The sequence below is a fragment of the Triticum urartu genome, chromosome 3, assembly GCF_003073215.2.
Source record: "Triticum urartu cultivar G1812 chromosome 3, Tu2.1, whole genome shotgun sequence".
In the NCBI taxonomy this organism is placed as follows: domain Eukaryota; kingdom Viridiplantae; phylum Streptophyta; class Magnoliopsida; order Poales; family Poaceae; genus Triticum; species Triticum urartu.
The window spans coordinates 55,413,674-55,421,573 of NC_053024.1; the positions used below are offsets into that span (position 1 = coordinate 55,413,674).

The following is a 7,900-nucleotide window of genomic DNA, read 5'->3' on the forward strand; positions in this document are numbered from 1 at the left end:
GCTGACACTCGTGGCTACGCCGGCACAGCGGCTGGAGATGTGGTGGAGCTGCATGGTTAGGGCGCGGTGACCGCAGATGTCGGCAGCGTTCACGGCGGTGCGGAGAAACTTGCAACCACTGCGGATGTGGCGGGCTCTGCCTCATCGCTGCAGAAGGTGATGGCGTCGAGCGGCGCAGTCCATCCCGATGCCCCCGTTGCGCCGCCTACCTTGGAGGACCAGGTATTTGCACTTGCTTAGCTTGTAGAGTTAGTTGCTCCCTAGTTGCATTGGTTAGATTGTGATTCATACAGTAGTTCAGATGGTTAGAGTAGTTGGTTTGATGGATGGGTCGGGGTTTTTTGCATGGGTTGGGGGGATGGGGGTTTTTGGACTAGGGTTCACTACAAGAAATATGTCAACTTGTGACCTTGACTATTGGTCACTGAATGGTCATTGTTTTCCATTTGTGACCTTTTTGTGACCAAAAACAGATGGTCAAAAGCTGACGGTTGTAAACTGAAATTAACGACCTTCTCTGTGAGAAGGTCGTAGACGTTTATGACCAAAATATGCCTACTGTTTTGTTTTGGTCACTAGCAGCCTCCCCAGGCCACGTAGGCATCCGACGTGGCAATCTGATGTGGCACAAGAATCAGCCCGGTCCAGTTCGGTGTTTTACATGGGCCAAGCCCATTAATTCAGCCCATTTATATATTTTTTCCTGTGAATTTTTTGTCAGCTAAATGGACCAAGCCCAACATTGCAGCCTTTTTATTTTTTGGCCATGGCCTTTTTGTCTCAACAATTTCATTTTTTTCTAAATTGGGTTCACTAGTCAGGTGGGTCCCCATTGTCAGGTTCTAGTACTGGGTCCTAGCCGTCAGGGCAATATTCTTCATTTTTTATTTCACGCAAATAAATACCTGGTATTTAAATTGGCACATAGAAAACACACAAAATACTTCAAATATTTTCAACCATTAAAGTGCTACATCATATGACACACATACAAATGTGATAAGCATCAAGTTTACAATCATATAACAAGCTCCACAAGTGTACAATCACATGAGCCAGTTCTGCTCCACAAGTGTACAATCACAAGTTCTGCTACATCATACACACATACGAACTATGCTTCACGAAGAAAAATGAGCAGTATAAAGGGCATCATTAATGCAAAACTTGACAGTTGACAGCAATGTTAGAACTATGCTTCCTCTGACTTCTTTGTCCTGATCAGCATCTGCACCTTACAGAACAATATTGATCAATTATAAGCCACAACTTCAAATGCCCATACAATTTGTAGTTGCTTAAAAAAACAAAGCAAGCGAGTACTCAGGAGCTTTGGTTAAAACCCATCTAAACAGAGATAAAAACTGGAAAACTATACATCCACTTACAACATAGCAAAAGGAAAGAAAATTACACATGATTAAGTAATATATATCATTCATGTTGGAACAAAGAGCAGACTAACTAACACAATGTGGTAACTAAATCATTCAATCCCTGAGACTGATTGGATGTCAGTTTCTTTTACTGCCAGTACCTATTGGTAAATTAAATTACTAATCAGAGGAAACATTTAAGCAGCCCAATTACCTACCAGATCATTGTACTGCTTACACTTCCTAATCAGATCACCTAATAGGAGATACTATTAAGAATGAAAAGATGATTGAACACTGAAAGAGGTTAGCAAGTTGCTTGTTGGTTTCATCACAAGTACCAGGAGTATTTTTAAACCTACGCAAGTCATTTTTAAACCTATGCAAGTACCAGGAGTATTTCAATCCTTTCCAGTGTAAGTACTCAAAATTTGTTTGAGTAGCAAATCTAGGAGTACTAGAGAACTCCAAGTTAAATGTACTCAAAGCAACCAGCAAAATCTCTCAATACCGGTCCCAGCAAGTAATCAGAATACAGCAGCAACAAGTACCAGGAATAAATCACATAAGTAACTAGAACAGAGAAAGAAAATGTAGAAGTGGCAGCGAGGCATGAATGGTGTCCTGAGTTACTGCTGCATAGGCCGTAACAGAGGCCGAGGGACTCGTTGTGATGGGTTGCAGCATCTGTGCTGATGCAGTCTCAGCCACAGGCTCCGCCTCACACCTGAAGTTAAACACGCAGGTTGGTCAGCAGAACTACAGAAGTTTAGCTTTTGGAGATGACGAATAACTCAAATTACCCTTGATATTTGTTTCAAAAAAATTAACCTTCTAGTATGGCCATGTTAATAGATAAAATTAACCTTTTCCCTTTTACTTTCTATGAAAAGGTAAGAGACCAGAATTCTACATGCAACTTCTGTAGACATAAATCCAAGAGAAATACATCTCTGTAGTGCATGGCAATGGCAGTTAGGATCAAGCAGGTTTTACATTCGAGTCCAGAAATATCAAGGTTCTCTAAGCTTAAATTTCAGAGACCTAGTTGACACTGTAGGTTCTATAAGCTTAAATTTCAGAGACCTGATTCAGTTCAGAAAAGGAGTGGGAGCTTATTTTAGAGGCAAGTGAGTGAGTGAACATGTCATTAGGATTAATTACCAGAATTTGGAAGAGAACGCTGGTGGAGAAGATGCACGCAAGGCCACCAAGCCAGCTGTAACAGCAACAGGAGTAGCAGTTAATTGGAGGAAACAAACCAAATGGGATAGCTGATGAACGCGGAAAACAGTCGAACAATGGATGTACTTACACTGTCAAGGCAAAAATCGATCAAGAGTAAATTGACAGCAGCAGCATCATCATCCAGGCAGCCAAACGTGCTCCCAAACCAGGCAGTTTACCTAATATTGACCATCCAATGCCACTGTAAAGACCTGAAATACATGCAATGATTTAATAGGATATTTTTGTGCAGAGCAAAGTAACATATGGGCATCAGAAATATGTTGCTTTAGAATGCAGAGCAAAGTAAACCTCTCAACTCCACTAGTTATTATTATGAGTACAATGATCCCCTTTGATACCATCATACATGAATTAGAATCTCTAAAGTATGTCAATCAGGGATGATAACATGAAGCAGGCACATCAACAGAATGAAGTGAAATCTTTATGCAAGCCCATGTATTTTGGTATAAAGAAGCATTGAAGCAATTAAAAGCAAGCCTCTAGATCTATGTTTGGACGACAAAAAATTATACAAGCTGAGTTATTTGATGAAATAATCCAAGCCTTTAGGCTCCTACTGGATATGCTCTTAATGTAGACAATGCGTAGAACAGTTCTACTTCTAAATTTGGATCAGCAAGCATGGAGTGTTATCAATGTTGGAGCATTAAACTGGCAATGAACAGTTCTACTTCTAAATTGAACCATCATGTTCAACCAACATCAAATGTATGGAACAGCACAATGTATAATTACCAATATAAACAAGCCATATAAAAATGCCAAGTTATAGAAACTGCATCACAAATATGATTTGCCATACACCAACAACAGTAGTACAAAGGTGTTCGAGTGTGACATGTGAACAGACATATTCTACGAAACTAGTCAAGTTGAGGGAACCACAACTAGTAGATATGACAATAAAGTAATACCAATTGTAGTAGTAAGTATACATTTCTCTAAAATGAGTAGGTAACAAAGCCTCAAAGTATGCAGTGGACAAACTGGCAACCTATTAGTCCAGTATTTGATATACATGTCGCAGCAACTACATTATGGAAATAATAAAGTACCAATTAGGAGTGCTGATACAGGAGCCAGAAGACAAATTTGCAAGTGGGTTTTAGTAGCTGAAGCTTAGAAGTCAACCACTTAGTCCACTAACGAAACTAAGGACCAATTCAATCAGCAGTAGATATATAGCTACCAAACCTTATTTTGCAAAGATGTCTCTCCCAAAAACCATATCCCCTACTCTCAAGCATCCAACAAACAAAGAATAATTCTACAGAGGCAGTCATGCAGATAGATATTCCTTCACCTAAGGTTCAGGTAAGTGCAAGAAGCATGAAAGATCCATTTTCAGAGCATCATTACCCAGTCATACTCTCCGCGGACCCTTTCCAATCCATACTCCATGCCTACATACACTCCAACAACAGCACCTGCAGATTAATAGAAGAAGCATCCGAATGTGTCAGCAACAACACCTGCAGATTAACAGATGTCTGAATCAGGAAGAACATGTTTGAATGGAGAAGATGGAAACATGACTCAAGCGAACAAGATAGAGGAAAGGAGAGCACCTTCCATGGCCCTCCTCTTGAATCGGCATCGGCATCGGCATCCCCAGTAGCTTCTCTCTCCATGGCCTCCTTCCTTCACTACGCAAGGAGGGAGATGAGATGGGAGGGCAGCAGCTTCCGTCTCCATGGCCTCCTTCCTTCACCACCAAGGGAGATGAGATGGGAGGACAGTGCCTACACACGACCGAACGCACACACACCTACATCAGATGAGATGCGGACAGGAAAAAAACCAGAGATAGAAGAAGAAGAGAATGAGAGGAGGGGTCTAACCTCCTACAGTCTCACCATGGCCATCTAGGGTTCCTGGAGCCGTCGAGGAGGGAGGGAGGGAGCGAGGCCTGCAGCTTGTTGACGTGTCGCCGACGGGGACCTTGTGGGTGACGTGGAAGGAGTCGGAGTGCGTCCTCGGCATGGACACCGCCGCCGGCTTGACGGGGGAGCAGGGCGCGGACTTGGTCGGCGCCCTAGATCGGATTAGATCTGCCCCGCAAGGACGAATTTGAATCGGAATGCGAGGGCGGAGGGAGGCGGCGCAGGGGAGGAGGCCTTTCGCCATAGCGACCTCGCGAGCCCTGCGAATCCCACGAGCAGCGCCTCCAACGCGATGACCAGCCGCTCCAGGAACCGCTCGCAGTCGGTGGTGGCGGCCCGGTGGCTCAGCCAGATGCCGCCGCCGAGGACGACGAGGGAGAGGACGGTGGTGGCGACCATGTCCACGACGGCCTCCGTCTCGGGCCAGTTGGATCTGAGAATGGGGAGGGGAGGGATCTGGATCGAGAGCGCGATGGGGAGGGCCGAGCAGTAACCGTATGGGAGGAACGCCGGAGGAATGGGGTGGAGGCGGTGGCGCGTCGAGATCCAAAGGGAGGGAGTGAGGTTGGGGGCAGCGGCGGGGGATCCAGAAGGAGGAGTGGTGTGCGGCGGCGGTGGATCCAGAAGGGAGAGAGGGAGAGAAGGTGGAGAAGGTTGCGGCGGGGAAGTGGGGGCGTGGGGGTTGTGTTAGGGCTAGGTGGGTGAGAGGGTGGGGGCGAGGGCTACCGTTGGATCAACGAGGATCCAACGGTGCTTGTTGCATGATCCGCGTGACATGGCTATGGCCCAATCAGAATGCAGTATGCGTGTATAACGTTATGACCATTTAGTATTGGACGTTATGACCATTCAAAATTGGTCGTGGTCAAATAAAAATAAAGTATAAAATCATGTCGGCATTTTAATTTTTATGTTTTGAGTGTCCAAAATGAATTTTTTTGTGAAGAAGCTATCAAATATTTGCACGAGGTGCATCTTGAAATTCCAAACAATGTTGTCTAAGAGAGTTTTCATTTTCTTTGCACGGAAAATTCATTTTTTTTATTTTTCGAGTGCCCGAAATGAGGTTTTTTTGTGAAGAATCTATCAAATAATTATTGCAAAATTGGACCAAATTATTTTTCTAAAATACTAGGCCATATTTAATGCACAATTGACCAAATGGTTGGGTGTAAAAAGTTTTGATCCACCTCTGGTGAAAAAGACAAATTTCCGCCGATTCAGCTGGAAGCGGGTCAAATTTGAACTGCAACTACCTCATAGTTTGCTCTTTATTTTTTCAAGAAATCATTTATAGATACATAAGTATCTATTTAATCAGAGAAACACCAAAAAAATATAAGATTCAACCACTAGCTAGGAACGGTCAAGCCCGCCGTTTTGACCGCATTTTGAAACGGGCATAAACAATTCAAAAAAATCAACAAATTGGAAAACCTCCGCATTGTGTCATCATATGTGGCCAAGTTACCAGCAAAAATTATAAACTTGTAATACAGTAATTATTTTAAAAAAGTGTTCTCAGAAATGAGCTATCATGCGTGAAGATTCATGGCTTTCAAGCCAAATGATCACTCTTATGGCCACATTCATGGCATAATTTGTTCAAATTATCTCATATTGTGCACAAGGGTGCATCTTGGCATTCCAAACAATGTTGCCTAAGAGAGTTTTCATTTTCTTTGCACGAAAAATTCATTTTCTATTTTTCGAGTGCCCGAAATGAGGTTTTTTTGTGAAGGACCTACCATATATTTGTTGCAAAATTGTACCAAATCAATTTTATAAAATACTAGGACATATTTAATGCACAATTGACCAAATGGTTGGCTGTAAAAAAATTTCATCCACCTCTCGTGAAAAAGACAAATTCCCGCCGATTTAGTAGGAAGCGGGTCAAATTTGAACTGCAGCTGCCTCATAGTTTGCTCTTTAATTTTTCCAAAAATCATTTCTAGGTACATAAGTATCTATTTAATTAGAGAAGCACCAAAAAAATTCCAAGATTCAACCACTAGCTAGGAACGGTCAAGCCCGCTGTTTTGACCGCATTTTGAAACGGGCATAAAAGATTCACAAAAAATCAAAAAATTGGAAAACCTCCGCATTGTGTCACCATATGTGGCCAAGTTACCAACAAAAATTATAAACTTTTAATAAATTAATTATTTTTAAAAAGTGTTCTCAGAAATGAGCTATCATGCGTGAAGATTCATGGCTTTCAAACCAAATGATCACTCTTAAGGCCACATTCATGGCATAGTTTGTTCAAATGATCTCATATTGTGCACAACGGTGCATCTTGGAATTCCAAACAATGTTGCCTAAGGGAGTTTTCATTTTCTTTGCATGGAAAATTCATTTTCTATTTTTTGAGTGCTCGAAACGAGGTTTCTTTGTGAAGGACCTACCATATATTTGTTGCAAAATTGTACTAAATAAATTTTTGAAAGTACTAGGACATATTTAATGGAAAATTTACCAAATGGTTGGGTGTAAAAAGTTTTGATCCACCTCTCGTGAAAAAGACAAATTCCCGCCGATTCAGCTGGAAGTGGGTCAAATTTGAACTGTAGCTGCCTCGTAGTTTGCTCTTTATTTTTTCCAAAAATCATTTCTAGGTACATAAGTATCTATTTAATCAAAGAAACACCAAAAAAATTCCAAGATTCAACCACTAGCTAGGAACGGTCAAGCCCGCCGTTTTGATCGCATTTTGAAACGGGTATAAAAAATTCAAAAAAATCAAAAAATTGGAAAACCTCTGCATTGTGTCATCATATGTGGCCAAGTTACCAGCAAAAATTATAAACTTGTAATACGTTAATTATTTTTAAAAAGTGTTCTCAGAAATGAGCTATCATACGTGAAGATTCATGGCTTTCAAGCCAAATGATCAATCTTATGGCCACATTCTTGGCATAGTTTGTTCAAATGATCTCCTATTGTGCACAAGGGTGAATCTTGGAATTCCAAACAATGTTGCCTAAGGGAGTTTTCATTTTCTTTGCACGGAAAATACATTTTCCATTTTCTGAGTGCCCGAAATGAGTTTTTTTTGTGAAGGACCTACCATATATTTGTTGCAAAATTGGACCAAATCAATTTTCTAAAATACTAGGCCATATTTAATGCACAATTGACAAAATGGTTCGGTGTCAAAAGTTTTGATCCACCTCTGGTGAAAAAGACAAATTCCCGCCGATTCAGTTGGAAGCGGGTCAAATTTGAACTGCAGCTGCCTCATAGTTTACTATTTATTTTTTAAAAATCATTTATAGTTACATAAGTTCCTATTTAATCATAAATACATGGTTTGGTGGCGATACGTCGAGGTATGGGCGGTGGCCGAGGCCCCCAACTCTAGAGCGCGTAAACTCGCATGCC

At 41.6% G+C, this 7,900-nt stretch overlaps 1 long non-coding RNA gene across 3 annotated transcripts; it reads right to left on the minus strand.

The window, feature by feature from the left end:
* Window positions 1-982: 982 nt before the first annotated feature.
* LOC125547927 lies at window positions 983-5,155 on the minus strand. 3 transcript variants are annotated; one of them, XR_007300840.1, is made up of 6 exons: window positions 4,487-5,155; window positions 4,199-4,372; window positions 3,990-4,057; window positions 2,692-2,815; window positions 2,541-2,595; window positions 983-2,103 (listed from the first exon to the last, which is right to left on the minus strand). It is a non-coding gene; the product is annotated as an uncharacterized LOC125547927 (long non-coding RNA). The 3 variants fall into 3 exon arrangements; XR_007300839.1 differs by having other exon boundaries at window positions 4,472-5,155; XR_007300841.1 differs by having other exon boundaries at window positions 3,990-4,102; window positions 4,472-5,155.
* Between the last annotated feature and the right edge of the window lie 2,745 nt (window positions 5,156-7,900).